Below are 24,464 nucleotides of genomic sequence, written 5' to 3'. Positions count from 1 at the left end.
AATTTGGCCTTCTTAACAGCAATACTCTGACATCAATACACACACGTGCGCGCGCGCACACACACACACACACACACACACACACACCTGAAGCCACTGGAGCATCGTTACCAAGATTCTCCAGAAATCAGAAGGATGCAAAGAGCTCTTCCATGGCAACAGTGACCATCCTATGAAGTCAATGACTGCAGAGAAGCCCTCCCAATGAGAAAGGGACATAAGAAGGAAAGGTGGGAAGATGGCTCCCAGCTCCACATTTCCTGCAATACATGTTCACAGTTTAAACGGCCTGCCACCTCAGAGCCAGGGTTACAAAGGGCAGATGGGTTTCTACACCAGCCATGGCATCCTAGAACTAGAGGACCGATACAGGAAGAAGGAAAAAGAAGTTGTACAATTTCCCCTTCCTGGTAAAGGACAAATTTCAAAGAAGAACAGTGTAAGGGTTCCAAATGTAGGTCCACAGGAACGTCTCTGTGAGTGAGCGGCAAGATGAGATTCTTGATGAGCTAAGTGTATCCAATTTAAAGAGCCCTCCTTTATGTTAGGATCATAACCATATTTTTTTTAGCTTTCTCTGAAATGAAATTGATACTAGGTGATAGCAGTTCATTGTTTTGTCTAATATCATTAATAGTAGAAACTTTCTTTAATTGTCCACCTTATGTTGGTAATTTAATTTTTGAATGACAGTCAGGGAGTTCAATGCTCTTAATTCAGTGAAATCCAAAAACTTGGGACACCCACTTAGGCAATCATACTAACAAGGAGGTGAGGGGTAAATACAAATTTCAAAAATTATTTACCTCTTACTTCCAGCTCTTATTCTCAGAACTTTCCAGAGACATGCACTGCTGGTATTTTGACTCTCTCCAAAAGAGATTTTTCAATAATTTTAATTAAAGAAATTTCTAACATTAGAAACTTCTGATGGAATTCTGAGCTTAGAATGGAATGAAGAATTGGCAGAAAACATAGCAAGATATTTTGGGCAGGGTAGGTGTTCAGAGGGAGTCCTGCCAGGCAACTCTCCTATGTACTCTCTGCCCACCAGACCACTGGGCTAAGAGTTTGAGTCATTTGAATCACACTGCCTGAGTTCAAAACCTGACTGCCATTTAGTAGTTCAGTATCCTTCAGCAAGTCAAGTCACCCAACCTCTCTGTAGCTGTTTATTCACCTGTAAAATGGGGCTTCCAGCAGTTAAGTTTCATAAAGTGTTTACACAGTGCCTTGGCATATGGTAGGCATTTTTCTTGAGCACCAGCCACTATTACTATTACTCAATGTTTAATGCTAATTATGGAAAGCTAAGGCACAGGGGTGCTGCAGTGGAGGAGACATCAATAATTCTTCAAAACTTGTCAGGCTACAGAGACCTCCTGGCAACATACTGAAAATAGCACTTCAGTGTTTTGTTTCTGTCTTCTTACTTAGATAATTTCTGGATTTAAAGTAAAATACAATGTTGCAACACTCTAACAGGTATAGCTAAAGAAGTAAAGAATGGCTGGATTTGAAAAGTAAAGAATCTTGAATACACCTCATGTTCTTTGTAATACAAATGAAGACTTCTGCTTGGCCCAAATTTCAACGCAGGGTAGGGAGGACCCAAAATCTCTTTAGATGCCATCCCTTCCCTTCATTCACAGTTCACAGGCAATCCACTGTCATACTGAGTAGTGCTCTGAGCAAGCACTGTGCTAGATGCCATCTTGGAGGACAGAGACTGGAACAGAACAACTCTGGTCCTCAAAGATACTTAGTTTGTTTAGACAGATAAAACATCAGGGGTGCCTGGGTGGCTCATATGGTTGGGTGTCTGCCTTCGGCTCAGGTCACGATCTCCAGGTCCTGGGATCGAGCCTCATGTAAGGCTTCCAGCTCAGCGGGGAGTCTGCTTCTCCCTCTTCCCCTTCCTCCCTCTCCCCTTGTTTGTGCTCTCTGTCTCTCTCTCTCTCAAATGAATAAATATAAAAAAAGAGAAAAAAGATAAAACATTCTCACAAATAGCTACAATGCAAGACAGAAATTCAGTTGTAAGGCACGTTTTCTTACTCTCAAATTCAACAAATGCTTTCTGTCACTCTACCATTGCTGCCAGCCAATATCAGAACTTCTAAATCATATCACATATTTTCTTCCCCCATAGCTGCTTGATCTTCAAAACATGTATTAAGAGAATTAATTATACCAGAAATCTTAAATATCTAGAACCTCACTCTTACATTTGACAAATTGTTATTGAGTACCTACTACGCATAAGGAAATGTGATAGGATCCAACAGTCAGTATCAAGTCCTTTTACCATTAGAGAAGGAGTGTCATTTCCAAAGTGTAGGTTTATTGAGTTATTTACATCTATTACAGCTCAATAATAAAATATGAGGCAATGCCTTAAAAGTACAAATAAATTTACATGCCTCTGGAGAGAAAACGCAACTTAGCAGAACCACCAGCTACGCTAAACACATGTTGGGCCCAGTCTTCCGCTGCCCTGCACCCAGTCTGCTGTCAAAGCCAAGCACCAACTGTAATGAACAGAGGAGAAAAAAAAGAAATAGGGAAGACAAAGGACATAATCACTTCCTCTCTAGTCACAGGTCTCTCACCATTTTTCACAGTCCTGGTCTAGGCTTTGTGTGCTTTACGAATATCTGTAAGCACATTCTCCTGAGTTGTTTTTTTTGTTTTTTTGTTTTTTTTTTTTTAAGAATTTATTTATTTATTTGACAGAGAGAGACAGCCAGCGAGAGAGGGAACACAAGCAGGGGGAGTGGGAGAGGAAGAAGCAGGCTCATAGCGGAGGAGCCTGATGTGGGACTCGATCCCATAACGCCGGGATCACGCCCTGAGCCGAAGGCAGAAGCTTAACTGCTGTGCCACCCAGGCGCCCCACATTCTCCTGAGTTTTATCATTAGTGATCATTCTGGGAGGTTACGCTTTTGAAAACATCCAACATTTACACAGAACTATGCCTAGTTAGCGAGTTGGTTTTTTAAGCTCAAGCAGGCTCAAAAATAACATGTAACTTCCTTGTAGGATTCACTAACCAACTCTGATAATAACACTAAGTCTAAAAATGTTTTCAACACTAGCAACAATGTTTTTATAAATACCATATTATACTTGGAAATGTAACAAATTCTAAAGATAATACTTTTTTAGATATATAAGCCCTGCTTAACCTTTAATCTCATGTTGTTATAGCTGATCCTCATTTTTGGTAGAAAACAGTACGTCAAATAACAGACAATTATGGAACTAAATCTACTATATTACATGACTCGTACCTATGTGTCATTTAATCCTCCTTAACTCTATGTGGCAGATAACGAACTGTTGTATTTCTTATTCTTCTGGAATCAGCGCATTGTTTTATTCATGAAGGTAAATATTAGATGCCATTGAAATGATCCAAATGCAAACCTGTCCAAACCGTTGCTTCGTCATGCCAGGGAGGATTCCACCAAACACACAAGTATTGCCCAGGAGGCTAGTAATCTTATGAGTAGAAGATTCAGTGCAAAAATGTGAAATGAAGAAAAAAGTCTGGTAGACCAGTAAACTCCTCCTCAGAACCCTACTACTACCACCACCCAAAACATTCATGCTGATTCTGCCTTTAGTATTAATACCCTGAGCAAAAATTAAGTTTTTACAAATTAAAACAAAACAAAAAAAAAAAAAAAAACAAGGGTAGCTTTTTTTTAATCACCTTTTGGTGTTTTTTCTGAAATTGGTAAGTCATTCAAGCACAAAATAACAGCACACACCCAGATTTTTAAACTGTTAACATTGTGTTCTCTGTAACATTTTCCATTCTTTCCTTAGCAATGAACAAGTTTCCCACCTCAGAAAATCTTCACTTGACCCTTCCTGAATCCTCTATAGCAACAGCTCTATTTCTTAGCCAAGACTGTGGAACGAGAGGTGTACCGCTTTGGTCCATCTTCTCAACTCCAGTTATTGTATAACCTTTTTGGAATCTGATCTTTGCCCTTAAATTGACTGAAAGTCCTTTCTCCAAGATCGCCAATTATCTGCTTTTAAAACAAATTAATTTTCTCTTTTTCCCTGTGCCAAGCACTCTTGTAGATGCTAAGCATATACTAGTATATAAAACGGACGACAGTCCCTGTCCTTGTGGATATTGCAGTCTACTGGAACAGAAGAAATTCAATCAGCAAAGTAGAAAAACTGTTGCTATGATAAGCAATAAGAAGAAAAAAGTAACGAAGGGAAGGAGAGTATGAGATGTCATAAGATGTGGCCAGTGCTGATCCCTCCCACCCCCTGGGTCTTCCCTGGGTCCCCTCAAGGGCTCTGTAGGCTGCACCAAGTCTCTCCAAGGTGAGTATCCCAAGGCTGGTCTTTGAACCTCACTCTTCTTTATAAAATCCTTTCACTTAGAAATCACATCTGCTCTCAGCCTACCTTTACAAATGACTCCCAGACCCTGGCTTTTCTTACAAATGACCACAATCACCAGCTGATTAGTGACCATTTCAAGCTGCTAGAGCACTGCTTAAAATGGTACCTAAAATCCACACTAAATTTCCCCTACTCAAACCTTTCAATTTCTCTTCTTCTGCCACTGGTACAAGTGCCCCAGCTGCTCTGGGGAGAACCCTAGAACTTATCTTCAAACTATAGCTGCAACCTATAGCAGCTCTTTTCTCCTTTTTCATATATTCAGTATTTTCAAATCCAATTAAGTCTGTTGTCATACTCTTTTTCTGTTTTCATTCTATTTTCAATGGCATGGACAGTTTTAGAGCCATCACCCCTTTTGTCATGCATAACCTAAGGGACTCCAAATGTGTAGGCTGCCCCCTCTCCCCTAGTGAAAAATTTCCATTATCACCAAATTTCAATTGCATCACACATGCATTCACAGTGCTTTCTACTTCCTGTACCTGAGGTCCTATCCCAGATATCTCCCACTCTTCCTCTGCTCCATTCTCTACTTGGGTGGCTTTTCTTCCTACCAGCATGCCGTGCAAGATGCACACCTCCTTCTGCCTTTCACATAGCCAATGCTCAATCCATCCTGATGGGCATCTCAGCTCACATCCTCTGAGATGCCTTTTCAGACCACTCTACCATGCTCATTCTTCCTCTAATATCCTACACATTTATTAATGCATCATTCATAAGTAACTTACCATATGTTTGTTGGTATTTTTTAATATATACATAATGAGATATCTGCAGGAACAAGTCAATATGGGCAATACTCAATAAAGACCATATGCTCCCAGAGAGGACCACATCTTGTACCTCTTTTTCCCCATAATCCCTAGGAAATGTCTAGAATTGCCGAAATCCAGAATCTGATTGGCAGAGGGCTCTATAGCTAGTAGCTACACTAACTTCTGTAGTTTGACTAGTCCTGAGACTGAGAGAGATTAACAAAGTGATCACACTAAGATCCCAATGCAGAAGGTAAGTGAGAATGTGCGTCTGGTCACTATTATCTGCAAGTAAAGACATCTTTCCTCTGGAAGCGCTCATCCCTCTCACCCAGCAGCCCTCCATCTCCACCATACCTCATTGCCTGAGCTTCTAAAGGGGTTGTTCAGTTTTATTTTCTTCCTACCAGCATGCTGTGCAAGATGAACACCTCCTTCTGCCTTTCACATAGCCAATGCTTTTATTTATGCCTCTGCTCTTTTCCTTCCATCTTTTTTTTAATAATTTCTACACCCAATGTGGGGTTCAAACTAACAAACCTGAGATCCTCGGACTGAGCTAGCCAGGCACCCCTTTCCTTACATCTTTAGAGCACCATCTGCATTTGACCAGTTCCTACTTCCCAATTTTTTATTTCTCTTTCTTCGATTCTTTTGTGTTTTTTCTTTAATCTCATTTTTTTTTCAAATTTTCCACAATATCCATTGCTTACACAATTTGTTCAGTGTCTGTGCTAAAATAAAAATACCTGTGCCTCTATACTCAATCTGACATGAATTCTTCACTTATGACAACTTGAGTTTGAAAACTGTTAGGCAAAGAAAATATCCCTACAGATAATTCTACTCATGTATACATATATAATATATTGAAAATCACTGTCAAAATAGATCTGAACCGTATGTTTTTTCCTCTAAATTAAAAATGTAGTGATTTTAAAATAGCAGTTGCATGAGAAAGAATGGCAGCTTTGTACCAGGTGGCCCATTTTAAATGTTCTAGGTGAGGCAACACCACTTTAAACAAGACTCCTTTATAAGTCATCATTTAATTAATATCCAAGTACCTTGAGAGCCAATAATAGTTCAACAAACCAGCTGGAAATCAAATATCAGATATAATTACTCACAGCTGGCTTTATTCAACTGATGTCATATTAAATAAACTTATCCCACAAACCTTTTCCCCTCCCCACCCAAGGGGAAAAAATTCCTTCCAGAAACAGAAGACTCTTTATGTTGAGCTGTCTCTTTTTTTAAGTTTGCAGGATATACTCCCATATTGAAGATTTTCAGCAGGAGTACATAATATTAAAGATTTTCAGTAGGGTACACTGTTATTTTTTGTACCATTTTGTGTGCTTGCAATATTTCAGAGTCTGGGAGTTTTGTTCTTCTTAAGACTAATACAAAAATAGCAAACTGGACTAAGCCACAAAATACAATGGACATCTGTATTTTTATGATCTGGCATTCAGTTTACTGTTTTGACATTGAGCTCTATTTGTAATTTTTGGAGAGATGTCATGTCTCAACAGCTTAGTAATATGAATTATCAAACAAAAAAATTGGTTTCAAACACACTGTTTCATGACAGTTAAACCATTTCACTATATGGCACCACGCACGTTGTGTGAAGGGTAACCTCTTTATAAACACTAACTACTACCCATTACTGCCAGGCCCTGTGCTGGGTGTTCTACATCTATTATCTCTAGCTTCTGTAACAACCTCACGTGTAGATACTTTGTACCTAATAATTACCAAACAGAAAGAAATCAAAGATAGTTTTTAAACTACTCCCCCCACAAACATACACATGAAAAGATCACTCTATAATAAGCAAGATTATTGTATTTATACTACAGAATTTTCAAATCCCAAATATTCTAATATTCATTCCTCTCACTCGTTCGGATTCATTCTCATATTCATATTCTCCCCTTCTCCCCCTCTCTCCCCTTTAAGGAAGAAAAAAAATGAACAAAAATTACCAGCAGTTATACATGTTATAGTTATCTAACCATCAAACTTAAAACTAAAGTCATACTTTATGAAACCTCCCAATTAGTCCTGGTGTTGTTTCATATATGATATAACCTTTCATCAATCACCTTTCCAGAAACTAAAATTAAATCCATGCTCGGGAGCAGCAATTCAGAAATACACAAGTCCAATCATAACATGTCACTTTAAAAAAAAAAGTTTGTAATTTATAAACTACGATATACCTCAATACAAACCTACATAATGTTAATTGTACTATAAGCAATTGGCAACCTTCAAAGCCTAAGATTCTAACTTTGGTCATTTTATATGTACTACTATTTCTTCATACCCATCTAGATATCTGACACGATTTCCACACTTCTAATATATCCACTTATTTTTCTCAACCTCTTTGACCTTTCAGTATAGCCATCTTGGCATCTTTCTAAACTATACAGCATCTAGCCTACAGTATGTCCTCAATGAAAATATATTGAGTCAATGAATAATTTTTTTCCCAAAGCACTGCAAAAGGTTATTCTCATTTTATGCCCACCAAACTACTTCAATAGATTAGTTTTAACATGAAATTTTCTTGGATTGCTTTAGACCGTTCCACTGGATTGATTTAATTTATGGATTTTTAAGAGGGGTGAATATCAGTTATTAATCAGAACTTTTATTTTTGCATGAAAGACCAAATTATTTTCTGCAATATCTAATGTAAAAAAAAAAAATGGACTTAGGCATCATTATTCACAATAGCCAAGGTATGGAAACAACTTAAGTGTTCATAGATGGATGAATGGATCAAGAAAATGTGATATATTTACACAGTGGAATATCATCCAGCCTTTAAAAAAGAAGGAAATCCTTTCATCTGCAACATGATGAAACTGGAGGGCATTATACTAAGTGAAATGAGCCCAACAGAGAAAGATAAATACTGTGTGGTAAGGTATCACTTATACGTGGGATCTTAAAGAAAAAAAAAATTTTTTTAATTCAAACTTATAGAAACAGAGTAGAAAAGTGGCTGCCACTGGGGGATGGGGGAAATAGGGAGAAGTAGGTGAGAGGATAGAAACTTTCAGTTCTAGGATGAATAAGGCCTGAGGATGTAACCGATAACATGATGACTATAGCTGATAACACCTTGTTGTATAACTGAAATTTATCAGAGTAGAACTTAAATGCTCTAAACAACAACAGAAAAGGTAGCTGTGGGTAACAGATGTGTTAACTCAAAGTGGGGGATCTTTCACAATGTACGTGTATGGTAAATCACTACAGTGTATACTTCAAATATCTTACAATTTTATATGGCATTTATCCTTCAGTAAATCTGAAAAAAAATTAAGATTAAAAAAAGAATTCTGGAAACGGAAAAGACTTTGAATGTTCTCCTGTATTTCCACTGAACTTCTACAATCTTTCTTATTTGCTCTGTTCTATCAATACAATCAATTTTACCCATGAAAAGCAAGCATCCGCAAATAACCACAGCTAATTCACCATCAAGGCCAACTGCTTAAACTCTCAGTTTTATACAGTAAAGTAGTGTCTCCAAGAATAGCTCTCATTATATGAAGGACTAACAGGATATTATGGGCTTTTGGGGGGAAAAAATTCTACCACACTTTTATAAATAAATCTGTAAAGTAGGTACAATAATACACAAAATCATTTGAGTAGAAAAATATTTCACTCTAAGTACAATAACTGAACCACTTACTTCAAGTACTCCCATCTTCTAGTAGGGATAAATACCTAGTAAGCAACTATCTTTGCTGGAATGATAGCATACAAAATTTAAAAACAAAACAAAAATTAAGCTCTTTACACAGCTCAGCAAGTGGTGCCCAAGTCACCAGAAATGTTTCCTATTATATGAAGAGGTGTTAACAAGTAAGAGGGTAGCAAGTAACAAAAAGATGATACAGTTTTATCTTATAGTTATATCTGTAGTTACATGTATATAGTGCGTGCCTACACTATGGCATTTCACCTATTTCTTCCCTCCCTGAGTAATCTGTCTGGAAAAAATGTTATAAGGGCTAACAGAAGAGACTACTGAAATGCACTGTTTAATCTACCTTGCAGGCTAGCACAGTGGGTAAGAGACTGAGCTCTGGGCCAGACTGTATTAAAACCCAAGGCTCTTCCATTTGCATGCTTTTAACTGTGGACAAAGTATCTTAACCTGAGAGTCTGTTTCATTTAAAAAATGGTGGTAAAACTAATGTTCAACCCCTAAGGCTGTTGTGAGGATTAAATGAGAGAATGCCAGCAAATCCTTCAGGTGCTATTTTGATGATTGGGAAGCATAATGTACAGAGGTGGGCAGAATTTATGTAGGTTCTCTCGTCCAGGTTCATTAATATATACAAGAAACCTGAATCTTAAGTTTGAAAATTTATAAGTATGCTTCCCTGGAGGTGGAAAATTATTTTCTAATAACAATTATGACACTTATCATAGATGAATTTTTTCAATATACATAAACTCCCAGATTTTAATAAACATTTAAAGATGTGTCAGAGATAGCATATAAATGAGCAGAATGGAAAGTTTCTAGTTTGTTTGCATGCAGGCTTCTGAGGACTTTTCTCTCCAGAATTTTATAATGCATGCTTTAAAAAAGTATGAAAGTTCAGAACATATCCGGGAGATAATCTAAATTACTGTAGCTCTTAAAATATAAGTCTTAATTGCCTCTATTAAGTGACCATTATACTCCTGAAACATATTGCCATTCTTGATTCACTCATCAAACCTGACCACACACCAGGGATCAAATTTAATATGTATGAAGATAAGCAATTATGTATGGCTACGATTAACAATCATAATTGACATCACAATCTAAATTATTTCTTTAATTCAAAGAACATTTTCATGAAATAAAAACTATAAGGGAACTACAAATTATATATGATGCAAACTTCTAAAAATATAACTATTTTCAAAGAAAACTACCTCCAAATAGTTAAGATCTCTAACTACCTCCTTTCTAAGCCCGGCATCACAGAAGAAATTCATTACAAAATTCAATTTTACCAACAATTTTGAATTCATATTGAAAAATCAATTTCTAACAAGTTAACACATCTATCTTAAAATGTTTAGAATGCTACACAGCAATCCAGTTTTTACTATTATACCCAAGATTTTTTTTAGCCATATACATGAAAGAAGGTCCTCAATCAAGTTATACTTTTTTCCTCTCTTCATGATTTTTTCCAGTGTAATCACATATCTGATCAAAAACATTTATGTTTTCAAAACCTATAGCTTTAAAGAAATTTAATTTCTAATTAGTTCCAAATATGTAATCACAAGAAATTAGCAGAAGATGGAAAATGTAGCACAGGAGATATTATAGAAGAAATTGAAGTATTTTTACCTTTATTTTCCTTTTTTTGTTTTTGTTTTTTTTTTTAATTTTTGTTATATTAGTTACCATACAGTACATGCCCAGTTGTTGATGCAATGTTCCATGATTCGTTATTTGCATATAACACCCAGTGCACCATGCAATATGTGCCCTCCTTTAATACCCATCACCGGCCTATCCCAATCCCCCATCCCCTCCCCTCTGAGGCCCTCAGCTTGTTTCCCAGAGTCTACAGTCTCTCATGGTTCATTCCCCCTTCTGTTTACCCCCCCTTCATTCTTCCCTTCCTTCTCTGAAGTATTTTTACTTTTTTTTTTTTTTAAGATTTTATTCATGAGAGAGAGAGAGAGACAGCCAGCGAGAGAGGGAGGGAACATAAGCAGGGGGAGTGGGAGAGGAAGAAGCAGGCTCATAGCGGAGGAGCCTGATGTGGGGCTTGATCCCATAACGCCGGGATCACGCCCTGAGCCGAAGGCAGACGCTTAACGACTGAGCCACCCAGGCGCCCCGTATTTTTACCTTTTAAACCTTTTAAACCTTTTTAAATGGATAAGTAAACTCCACTTGAATATGAATTCCTGCCTTGCACTTGAAAAGTTTCATTGTGAAAAGAGAGTAAGATGGTGATTTACCAGACTGCATAGATAGAGCGTGCATTACAAATTCACTTAAATCAGATCCACTTCTTTTTGGAGTCATTACTTAAAAGCACAAAGTAGCAGATGTTCGTCCATATAGCTTGCTACACGTAGAAAAAGGTAACTGCATATCATATTAAGGATGTACACCAACTCTGGTCTAAGCTCTGTGGGTTTCAATGTAGTTAATTTGAAGTAGACTTTCTTCACATGTGTGCTACTGAATGAAATAAATTAAACAAATACCTTGTAGCCATAGTCCCAACACCATCAAGAATATTCCTATGTTATGAACGGGACTTTAAAATCAAAGAGAGAGGTTTGAGGCTTTGTTCCATTTACCTTGGGCAGGTGTGACCTTGGGCAAGTTCCTAACTTTCCTCATCTGTAAAATGAGGATTAAAAATAAAAGTATGTTCTTCACTGGGTTTGAGAGAGGATTAAACTTGCTTAAATATTAGCTATTGTTAAGATCTCATATAGAAGCATGACTAACAGTTATTGGCAGGAAGCAACAGGGAAGAATCAATTGGAAAAAAGGACATTTCATAGAATAAATAAACCTTAAAACAAAGATAGGAGAAAAAGGGGAGGGGGCTCCTGGGTGGCGCAGTCAGTTAAGTGTTGCCTCTGATTCTCGGTTTCAGCTCAGGTCACGATCTCAGGGCTGTGGAATCAAGTCCCATGTCGGGTAATGCACTCAGCGGGGAGTCTGCTTGGGATTCTCTCTCCCTCTCCCTCTGCCCCTCCCGCTCGTGCTCGTTCTAATAAATAAATAAATCTTTTTCAAAAATTTTAAATAAAAAAAATAAAATGAAGCTAGATGGTGCCCATCTATGGTATACCTGACATAAAAGAAGACTTTTTCAAGTCTTTGTACAACTAGAATACCAATGTAATGTTGAACAATGACAGTTTATTGATGAAAAACTCCTATTAAACTAAAAAATAATGTGAATGTCTAATTTATGAATCCAATGCCACATTTCATATTTAGCTATTAGAATTAAAATGGAGTCTCTTCTTTATAGCTTAGTAAAAGCCTGGTTGGGGGGAGATCAATAATACCTACGCTATAGTTGTCTTGCGTTTTCCCACAGGAGCGTTCACCTGATGATCTGAGGACAATACTGTTTGCTCCTCCTAAGAAAAAGGATGCAGCTGCTTCCATCCGTAAATAGGGTGCTGCTACACAAGCTGGGAACACTATTGTTCACACTGTCAATTAAAATTGCTTCCACACTTCTAATGAAGAGTTCCAGTTGTAGAATTTTTATATTCTGCTAATTTAAAAAAAAAAGGGGGGGGGTAGAAAAAAACTATTTAAGCCCTGAGGAAGTACCTAACAAAAGAGCATAAAAAGCCCCACAGAAAGCAATGAAGGGGCTGACAAATAAATGGGGGCTTCCACAACGGCCTAGAGATCTAAGGGGTCTAAGCAACAGATCACTGAGATTTTAAAGACTGGAAAATACAATGCCTCAAATTTAACTTCCCATAATATATACGAGATAATTCTATAGTGGTCAAACTCGATTCTGAACTGTTTCCTTAAATTGACATCTTGGACAAGAACAGACTAGCTTAGTTTTCTTAGAAATATCGTAGACTCCATGACAAGTCAAAAGAAAATTCTCCACGCAGATTCAGGCACATATTTTTCCCAAGAGAATAGTAATGATGCCTTGCCACTTTTGCAATACGGTCGAATCTGAACTTGCGAATTCTTATTTGTAAAATGGAAGGATGATGATGCAAAATATAAACAGCTGCACGATCCAGAAGGACAAAGGTTGAAGGACACACACACACTGCAAATGACAGAGGTGGCAAAGGACAACAATTAAGAGAATGTATTTTGGCATCAGAACCCAGTTGCAAGCCTGACTTTGTTATTTACAGCTATGAGATCCTGGGAGAGTTACTTCACACCACTAAACTTAAATTTCACCATATGTAAACTGTGGATATTATCTACACTGTAGAGTGCTGCTGTGAAAATCAAATAAGATAAGGTAGATAAAGCATTTACTAAGCTATTACATAGCTATTGTTATTAGCTCAAATTTAAGGGGAAAGGGATTAGCCAGACTCCATGATGCCCATCAAGACAAAACGTGAGGAAGGGATTCTGGCAAGATGGCAGTGACAGTTTCCAGTTCCCTGAAGTTGTCAGGTCCAATTTAGCAAGTACTGTTGGTAAAAATTTCATTATTTTCAACAAAATTGAATTAAAATTATACAAAATGAGCAAACTGAGAAGACTTTGGTGTGTGCTTTTCAGATACTTTGGATGTTCTCCTAAATGAACAATCTCTGCATTATTTTTTTTTTACAACCACCAAGGGTTGCAATTGGTATGAAATTACTTTTCTCCCCCTTACAAAGAAGAAAACATTTGCCCAAAATGTTCAACAAGGAACTCTATAAATGACAGGTATCCACTACTTAAAAGTAGAGAAATTTAGGTAGGAAAATGCTGAATGACCGCTGGTAATCTTTTAAGTGCCTTCAATAAAGATGGTTTAGGTACTGCCCCCCATGGAAGACTGGAGATTAACTAGGTGATCTTTTTTTTTTTTTTTTTAAGATTTATTTATTTATTTATTTATTTATTAGAGAGAGAGAGAGAGAGAGAGAGAGAGAGAGCATGCACAGCAGGGGGGAGCGGCAGAGGGAGAGGGAGAAGCAGGCTTCCCCGCTGAGCAGGGGCTCCATCCCAGGACCCTGGGATCAAGACTTGAGTCAAAGGCAGATGCTTAACCAACTGAGCCACTCAGGAGCCCCTAACTAGATAATCTAAAATCCTTCCAGACCTAGGACACAAGAAAGAGAACCAAAGAATAGTCACATGCCTTCCTTTGCTTTTTGCTCAAATATAGTCTATATCTGTATCTGTATTTACATCTAAGTAATAGTATTTTCACAGATAAGGAGAACAATGAAAGATAAAAGAACACTGAACCGCAGTTGCTAGAATTTATTGTTGGATGGGGAATGAAGAGGGTGGATGCAGAAGAATTAGCAGGAACTCTCCCTCTTCTCACTTTTGGCATAAATGCAATGCAGACATTATTAAGAATAAAAATTATAAAAACCTGCTAGTATATATTTTTCTCCTATAAGAAGAAAGTATTATTGACTTGCAGTAAGCTCTGAAATGCTGAATAAACAAATTGGGGAAATAACCAACTGGGAGAATTTTTAAATGGTACAACCATGGGTAGGTACCCTTTGTCAGCACTAGCACAGATATTTCATTATGCTTTGCTATCACTGCCACCCGCCTCAGTCCATACTCCAACTCTTCCAAAACCCAGGTTCCCCCCAATCACCTTGCCACTGCCATTAACTCAAGAGGAAAGGAAAAAGGGGCGGGGGGTGTGTGGCTTCAATTGCTTAAGGGACAGTCACAGGGGAAAGGTGATTCCTTTCTCAGAGAATGAAACTCTAGTAACAGATATGTGTGTGTGTGTGTGTGTGTGTGTGTGTGTGTGTGTGTGTGTGTGTGTGTTGGGGGTCTTTTTCAAATTCCTAAAGGGAAAGTTGATATTTTAAAGGACAAGGAAAGCCACTGCAATACAAAGATTAAAGTTATCTCTTATATTTTCCCTCCATCCTAACGAGTGGGCTTGGTGAAGAATTGCTTTTCACAAATAGATTATAGATACCAAGTGCCACAAACCTTATAGGGTTGTAAAACCTGTTCTTTTAAAAAGCCATTCATCCATCTTGGCTAACAGGTATAGTCAAGTTAAGTCAAAGGCATGGCTTTGAAATTCTAGAAACCATTTTAAAAGGTCATAGGCTTATGATTCCCAAACTGGAAAGTGAAGAATACAATAAACACAAAATTCAGCAATATAGTTTAGGAGTATCGGCCATAATGGATGAATACAATAAACACGTAACTTAGAAGTATCACCAATAATAGATGAAATATTAATGGCCCTGTCTCTCCCAAGTGCTTAGTAACAACCCTGCTGGCTTGCTCTTTCTTTCTTTCTTTCTTTCTTTCTTTCTTTCTTTCTTTCTTTCTTTCTTTTTTTTAAGACTGATACTGAATTGGTATACCCTGCAGGCCATCATTTATATTGTTATTACACAGCAATTTCATTCAAGCCACTCAACTACAACCATCTGAGATCCCTACCACAAAGGGCAAAGCTGCAGTCCTAACCTCGTGGCTAATGGAGTCTGCATATGTTTACTGACACTTACAGATCATGAAGTTCCTTGTGAAGAAGGTACAATAGAGCAGTATCTTTTCCTCACCTTGAATGGACCACGCCAGAATCCCGACTAGCCAAATAAAATGAACAGCCAATGAACCAAGCTATAGGCCAACTAGGGAAATAGTTCCTAAATTAACTGAATCACAAGGTGAGTTTCTTAAATAATACATATTCCTGAGTCTCTCTCTAGCTGTATTAATTCTTCAATCTGGAGACCTAGGAACCCAAATTTTTCACAAGCAGAATGTGTGCCTCCCCCCGCCCAAAGTAACTCTTATAATCAGATGAGTTTGGGAAACGTAGACATAAGGGAACACTTGAAGGAATCATTGGTTTCCTATCATATGCAACTGGGTTTCTTGTCCAAAGCACCTGATTACCACTGTACTTGCTAATCTTATAGTGTTAAATGACATTGTGATACCAGAATTATGATCTTCCACACTGGGTATAAAAATCATGGTATTTGTTTACAGTAAGTCAGCTTTACAGTTATCATAAAGCAACATAACTAACCAAAGATGCCATAAACCAGATAAGCTGAAAATGATAAGACATCCTAATGATTATGGCAAACTCCTACTTAAATTTTTGGAATAAGGGGCGCCTGGGTGGCACAGCGGTTAAGCGTCTGCCTTCGGCTCAGGGCGTGATCCCGGCGTTATGGGATCGAGCCCCACATCAGGCTCCTCCGCTAGGAGCCTGCTTCTTCCTCTCCCACCCCCCCTGCTTGTGTTCCCTCTCTCGCTGGCTGTCTCTATCTCTGTCGAATAAAATAAAAAAATAAAATCTTTAAAAAAAAAAATTTTTTTTGGGATAAATGTACGTAAGCATTTGTTAGTACTTTAAGGAAAACAAAAACACAGCATATTGGGACATTGTAGGGAGTAGCCTGACTTGGGGATCTGAAAGCCTGGATTTCAATCCCAGCTTTCCTACAAAGAAGCAAATTACCAAACTTCCCTGAGTCTCATTTATAAAAAGGGGTAATAACGATTTCATAGTTTTACCATTGCAATTAAATAAGGAATAGGTGTACTATCAATAAAAATTACAAATACATTCGAGCATCTGTCTTGTCCTAAAGACTATTCTAGACTATTCTAACTGTTCCTTTTTATCAAAAATTTATTTTAGGTTCAATTATTTTTTTGTTTATAATTTCTCCTTCCCAGTTCTACCTCTTTCGAAGATTGTAACCTAAGATGCAGCCATCATCCAAATTTAATTATTGGATTTAGTAGTGTCAAACTCATAAAAACCACCTGTTTGAAAAGGATCATTTTTCAATCCTCAGAAGAATCTTATGAGGTGGATTCTTTCATTACCCCTCTTTTACGGATGAAAATGTTCAAACAGGTTAAGTAACCTGCCCAAGTTCATACAGCTTATAAAGGAAAGAAATAACCTACCAGTCTTAACCAGTATGATAAACTAAATCTTTCCTCCCAACCTCTGCTAATTCAGGATCCTCGGTGACAAAAACAGATCTCATGCTTCCAATTAGGTTTAATACTCCTTCCCCAGCACATTAAATGAAAGTGTTTCTTTAAACCATTTATCTACCCCACCTAGTTGATCAAGGATATCCTGGTGTCTCTTGCCAATGTACTTTTTTTTTTAATTCTCTGTAAGCCCAAATTTCAAGCTTAGAATGCGTTTTGCCTCTGTTACCTACTCTTTATTAATAATTATAATTTATATTTACAATAAACACAATCACCATTTCAGCTGGACTTAGGACTCCACTAACTTTATCCAAAGAGAGCAGTGAAAACCTAAGAACAAGCACAATTATCCTAATTTTGCATTTTTATGGTGGCTTAGACAACAATTCACAACAGGTAGTTTTCATAAGTTTGACACTACTGAATCAAATACTTGAATTTGGATGATGGCTTCATTTTAGGTTAGAATACGAGAAGAGTTGAATAGACCTGGAAAGGAGAAATTATAAACAACAACAACAACAACAAAATCAATTCGGTGATACAAATTTTTGTCTGAAAAATCTGAATCTTTATATTGTAATTAAGGATATTTTTCTCAAAGGTTTCAGAGCAAGGAAATTAGAAAGCGACCATTTTCAAAGTAATTATTTAGCTTGCCTACACTTTATAACAACATACACAAGTGAAATATTTTTTTTCAAGGTCAATTGCCCTCAGTTTAAAACACGAGTTCACCTTGAAACATAAGGATGCATTTACTTATTAAATGGCACAGGTCTGCCAAGAGAGAGTACTGTTTTGTTCCTTAAGAAGTAATCAAAAGACATACTTGAAAACTGTCACATTTTCTGCAATATCACTCAAATTAATTCCAGGAGTTTCTCCTGTTCTAAATAGAGTCAATTCAGGTGGGAAACTATAAAATAATGCCCAATAATGGCCCTATTACAGAAATAGATAACATCTCATCTGTTCCACTACCTGGAAATTTTTTCCACAAAGAAGCCCATTATCTCCTTTCCATTAAATATGTTTCTTCTCAAGACAGAACTATATTATTGAACATTCCCACCTTTGTTCAAAGCCAAAGGGAAGAAGAAATACTTAAACATTCCCTTTTCTAATCCTCTTAGATCATGTCAAAACAAGGACGAGGAAATAAAAAGAAATGTGCACAACAGACTGTTGACCAAAATGGAAAATCAAAACTGCTCACCTGGAGTTTCATACTGACTTTAAGTGCTAAGTTTTTCAACTTTTTCCCACCTATGTACACTTTTATAAAACTTAAAAATCAGTCTTCCCCCTATAGTTTAAGGTTTTCTGTCATCTATTTCCAATTTGAGAATCACTGTAGCCACACCAGCTAAATGTCTCCCCATGTTAATTTCTGTGGCTTATGTTATAGAAGTTACAGGATTTTCTGGATTTCAGAATATCAAATATTTTTATAATATCGAGTGTTTCACCCCTAAAAATTATGCTTTAAATAAATATGTAATCTACTAAAAACCAGTTTATACTGTATATTTATAAATAGATTATACAAATGATTGGCTCCCTAGGCAAACAGAATTAAACCATGGCACATGGATTATCCTCATACCAATTACTATCAACAGACCACCTGTTTCACAACCATTCAATCTAATGCAGAATCTTAGGTACCAATGTAGTAACAAGGTAAGAAATCTAACTGTGATCTGGAATTAAATCCTATCCGAGATTCTGAGCAAGTCATTGATTTCCTCTGGGTCTTTGATCCCAAATGTGTGTTCTAAAAATGGTTAAATCAAGGATCTCTAAATTCTAAAATCTCCTAATCAATCACTAACTCAGCCTCTAACCTATCTCCAAAAACAGTTCACTGTACAAATTTTCAAATACATTAACATAGGGTGCCTGGGTGGCTCAGTCGGTTAAGCATCTGCCTTCCGCTCAGGTCATGATATCAGGGTCCCAGGATGGAGCCCCTGCTGGGCTCCCTTCTCAGCCGTTGGGGGGGGGGGGTGGTCCTGCTTCTTCCTCTGCCTCTCCCCCTACTTGCCCTCTGTCTTTAGCTTTCTCTCTCTCTCAAATACAAAATAAAATCTTTAAAAAAAAATACATTAGCATAGTCAAACATTAATCCCTAATCATTTGTTTTTTTCTAAATGCTAAAAGCAGTTTCTAAGGCAATCTCAATTTAAAACAGCGATAAAACAAGAGACAAAGGTAATGTGAGTGGAACGAGAGGTTATATAAGAATGTGATTATAATCTGAGTTCAATGATACTAGCAATGTGCATTCTCTAAAGTACAAAGACAACTTTATGAGTGAAAGGATTTCAAAAGATGGAAACACACACAAGACAGTATGGTGAGGCAACAGTATCATGTGCCTCCTTTCCTTCTTAGGAGCCCTCAAGAACTACGCTGGGAGAGAATTAACCTCTACTATTCTCCTTTCCAAATCCTACCTACTGTAAGTGTTCTTGACATTTCACCAGTATAATGAATCTCAGTTGCTTCTCTAGTTCTAACATAAAACACGGTTATATACTGATCAGTTGATGAAAAGACTGTGACCAGAAGCTGGCAGAACCTACCCTAGTACTTCCCCTAGGAGCAATGGCTCATTATTTCCTAATTCAGGGTTCTCAGCAACTTTATATAATATAAATACCACAAATAATGAGATAAATCAATTCTACTAATAACAGTAATAATATAACTAATAACAAGATAAATTAACACTACTTGATGAAACTTCTCCTAGGATTTGCAAATTCCAGGGCAAAAAACCAAAATATTCTAAGTAAAAAAATTAAGATTACAGAAGCAATTTTCTAGATCCAAATTCTATCTGTGCCCAACTGTTTTTAGAATAAAATTATGTTCTAAATCACATCTGTTTGTGATAACAATGTCTCCTATGAATCCTGATAATTACTGCTCTAAAGCAAACAAGGGGAAGCCTACCCAATCCAAACAATTCTATTTTATGAAGTGTCTGCACAAATTGGACAGTCTAAAACTTACTACTCAGAGCAATTTTTGAACACTCTTATTACCAATGTACATAGAAATAATCTACTTAGGAAAACAGAGTAATTCTCTAGTTATTTTTATCATTTACATAAAATGTTCTCTTTTTTAAAAAAAAAAAAAAAGGAAGGGATAGATAGATGGGGGCAGAAGGAGGAAAAAGGAAAAGAAAAACTAAAACTGAAACTTTACCTAAATTTGCTATCTTTTAAAAGTGTCCACAATACAGTTTTAAGAGCCAGTTTTACTTCTTATTCAATGGGTAGATATTTCAGCTCTTTTTTTCTTCTTCTTCCTCTCTATATTTTTATTTAAAACAGTATTTCCCAGAGTGTCTTTCATGATGATTCTGCAAAAGCACTGCCTAGTCAAATAAATTTGGGAAATACTCTACTCAATTCCACCCTAGAGAGGCATGATGCAGACCTGAAACCTAAGAGCTCCAAAGATGCTGCAATAAATAAATTTGTTTAACCCAAGTTTAATTTGGAGCCAAAAAAAAATTCGACCACAACACTCTCATTTCAAGAAATAGAGTAACAGACATTTTGTAAAAAGTCAGCATTTGACAAAACAGATTATAGAGAGAACTTGCATAAAATAAAACAATGTGTTCATCAAATTAGGTTTACTTTTGTTTCTTCTGGACTTGTTCTTGACAGTCCAACCAGAATGCAATCAATAAAAGAGAAAGATATACTACTACTGAGATTACAATGTAATATGAAATCCAGATTCACGCCTGTAACCAATGCCTAACTACAATCAAAGCTAAGATTGATTTACAACAAGAAAACCATGAAAAATACAATGAAATTCCATTTCAAATGGAAAGAGTAGGCATTCAATAGGTAGTTATTAAACAATGTGTTACAGATTCTTCAAAATAGGTAGAGGCAAAATGGAAAGAAAACAGGAAAAATAATCAGAAATAGCATTATACATAACCTCCAAAATCAGTAAATCATTTGATAGTTTGCCCTTCTCTTTATTAAGGGTCACAACACTTCCTCATTCAAAGTATAAGAAATGACATAAAAAGTAAAAACCTTTCTGAAAATAAGTATAAGGAACTAGCATTTCCAATTTTTTTTTAAATATGTATTTATTTGACAGAGAGAGACAGCCAGCGAGAGAGGGAACACAAGCAGGGGGAGTGGGAGAGGAAGAAGCAGGCTCATAGCAGAGGAGCCTGATGTGGGGCTCGATCCCAGAACGCCAGGATCACGGCCCTGAGCCAAAGGCAGACGCTTAACGACTGCGCCACCCAGGCGCCCCTAGCATTTCCAATTTTCAACATCTATTCTTCCTTTGTTGAACCTCACCTAACCACCTACTTTAACAATAAAGAATAAGCCTTAGGATTTAATGAAATCTACTATCTTCATAAGTACTACTAAATGTAAGTGTACTTGAAGGGCTGTTTGCAACATCAAGTGAGTGGTTCTCTAAATTTTCTAATTCAGTAAGCAATACAACAATTTCTGGTATATGTCTCATCTAATATCTAATCTAGCTTTTCTCTCTTTAACCCAAATAAATTAAGCATTTTCCAACCTTTTTTTTAACTCAAAAAACATACCTATTGTAGAACAAGTATAAATGTAGAAAATAAGAAATTTTAAATTATCTGTAATCCCTTCACCCAGAAACAAGGTTTTTTAAAAGACCTTCAAAGCCCATTTATTAAACGCATATGCCAGACACTGTGGAAAACTCTCCTTGTGTTTATTTAATCCTTCCAACTACCTGTAAGTTGGTAATAGAATTTCCGCAATGAAATTAAAGCAATAGGAAGTTAGATAGCTTGACTAAAGTCACACACCTAGTAAGGAACAAAGCAAACATTTGAACCTGAGTCTGTTGAGGTGATTTCCAGTCACCTATGTAATGTGAGCACATGGGTATATTTTTAAAAATTCAATTACAGTATGCATTCTATTTTGTAATCAGCTTTCATCAGTGATCTCTATTATAAATATCTTTGGGAAGTTAAAGGCTACAAGATAGTCTTTGATTATAAACTCTGTTCGTTCCATCAGGCCATTCATTTTAGATTTAAGTTCTTGCTATTTTTTTTTTTGTGTGTGTGTGATGATTTTAAGTGATGCTGTAATATATAACTGCTACTTGATAATGTGTGACCTTGGGCAAGTCATCTGACTTCTGTGAGCCTCCTGGGGTGCTATGAAAATTATGTAAGTTAGTAGATGTAAGCAGTAGATGCCATATAAATCAAGCCCTAAATGGTAGTTTGTTCAAATATCCTTCATTGCTTTCTTATTATAAAATCCTAGAAGAAAAAAACTGCTGAGTCAAAGGGCATGCACACTTTTAGTGCATGTTACCAAAGGACCTTCCAAAAATGTTATAAAATATATGCTTACCACCCCTGTATGAGAGTACCTGTTCCTTAATCCCCTAGGAAAACTGGGTAATATCCTTCTTTTTCTAACGTTTTTTCAATTTCATGAACAAAAACATGGTATTTCATGCAACCTGTACCTTTAATATCTAATAAAAATCACTTTTTCATGTATTTTAGGTCATTTGTATTTTTTCTCTTTGTATTTTCCTTTCTTTTTTTCTGTTCACTATTAATGTTTGCCTTTCTTATTGAGTTCTTTTAAGGACAGTATCCTTTATGGTGCAAGTAATTTTCCCCAACGATGTTTAATCATTAATGTTTAGTTTCAGATGAAAAGAAAAGGCTGGCTGCTAGAACAGTAATGTGGAAAATAAAAAATAATTTTAGATTAATGTTGTAAATGTTGTCTTTAAAAAAAACTTTTTTTTTTTAAATAGTTTTAGCAGGTTTTGGAAAAGCAGCTATAAACATCCATGTTCAGGTTTTTGTATAGACCTAAGTTTTCAACTCCTTTAAGTAAATACCACAGAGCATGACTGCTGGATCATATGATATAAGGGTATATGTAGTCTGTAAGAAACTGCCAAATCATCTTCCAAAGTGGCTGTGCCATTTTGTGTTCCCACCAGCAATGAATGAGAGTTCATATTGCTCCATATCCTTGCTAACATTTGGTATTGTCAGTTACAGATTTAGGCCATTCTAACAGGTGGGTAGTGATATCTTATTGTTTTAATTTGCATTATTCTGATGACATTTGATGTGGAGCATATTTTCATATGCTTATTTGCCATCTGCATATCTTCTTTGGTAATTGATATTTCTGAAAATTGTGTTTTCTTTACTTGTTCTGTCCAATGTGGTAGCCACCAGCCACATGGGGCTATGGGATGCTTGAAATTTTGCTTGTCCTAGTGGAGGTATGTTGTTTAAGTGTAAAACACACACTAGATTTTGAAGACCTGGTATGAAAAGAAGAAAGTAAAATATCTCAATAGCTTTTACATAGCTTACCTGTTGAAATGACAATATTTTTGGATATACTGGTCAAATAAAATGTATCGCAACTATTTTGTTTTACATTTTTTGCTGTGGCTACTAGAAAATTTTAAATTATATGTGTGGCATGCATTATATTTCTGTTGGGCAGCACTGATCTATATATAGCCTATATTTTGACAATTGTATTGGGTAAACACTAAGTCCACAGCAGTACTTTCTGAATAGTATTATGATAATAAGGAAATTACAAAAATGAAAAATAAGAAAGTTGTTTAAAAAGCTAAACCATCAGCAGACTTGATCGAAAGTGCTTTTGCTTTGCTTTCTCTAGATATCCTAAACCCAACAAAATGTTACAAGCAGTTTCTTATAATAGGAATCTTTTACTTATAATCTTCTGAAAAATGCATAACTTGAGGAGATAACTAAGGACATCCCAGAACCTGGCCAGGCTACAAGTACCTGGTTAATATGTATCACAGTTCAATTTTGCTAGGTTGAATATGTAAAGAGAAGGAATGACTGGAAGATATCTAAAACAATTTTTTTAAATAACAAAATAAACAGACATTATTGAGGAAAAAAATGGAAAAACAGATTAATGATAACTTATGACCTGGCTTTTGCCAAATCAAAATTAAATCAAGCAAATATTTATTGAGTTCCTCTACTGAACAATATGGACAGGACAGGAAGAAATAGAACTGAGGAGTTACAAAGACATACAATGGGCGAACACTTTAAACATCCAAAACTAAGGAACTAGATTAACTGCGATACGATAGAATACTATACACCAACTAAAACAAACGAACCAGACATATGTCCACATGAAGAGAACTCAAGAAATATGGCTGAAAAAAAAGCAAGCTGCAGAATCATATATGAAGCATGGTAGTATTAAGATAAACTTTAAAAACATAAAGCTATGACATATGACATATATGCAGTAAAAGAATGAAAACATTGCAAGGACATTCATTAAATCCTCAACAAAGTTGGTCCTCCCCTGAGAGGAAGGAGTATGAGACTACAGAAGGAAAAATGGTTTTTCTCTATCCTGTTCCGTTATTTCTATGTCAGACACATACATAGGAAAAAAGAACAAGAAAAGGGGAGATTGCAAAAAGACCAACGGGCTTCTGGCTACTGCAAAATAAC

The 24,464-nt window shown here is 36.4% G+C and overlaps 1 protein-coding gene across 12 annotated transcripts in view; it reads right to left on the bottom strand.

The window, feature by feature from the left end:
* Positions 1-24,464, bottom strand: part of RAPGEF2 (Rap guanine nucleotide exchange factor 2) — a 230,572-nt gene that overhangs the window by 170,776 nt on the left and 35,332 nt on the right. The window lies entirely within an intron of this gene.

The sequence above is a fragment of the Ursus arctos genome, unplaced genomic scaffold (assembly GCF_023065955.2).
Source record: "Ursus arctos isolate Adak ecotype North America unplaced genomic scaffold, UrsArc2.0 scaffold_11, whole genome shotgun sequence".
NCBI classification, from domain to species: Eukaryota; Metazoa; Chordata; class Mammalia; order Carnivora; family Ursidae; genus Ursus; species Ursus arctos.
Note: the sequence above shows the minus strand (reverse complement) of the source record. Positions and strands in the feature narration are given on the sequence as shown.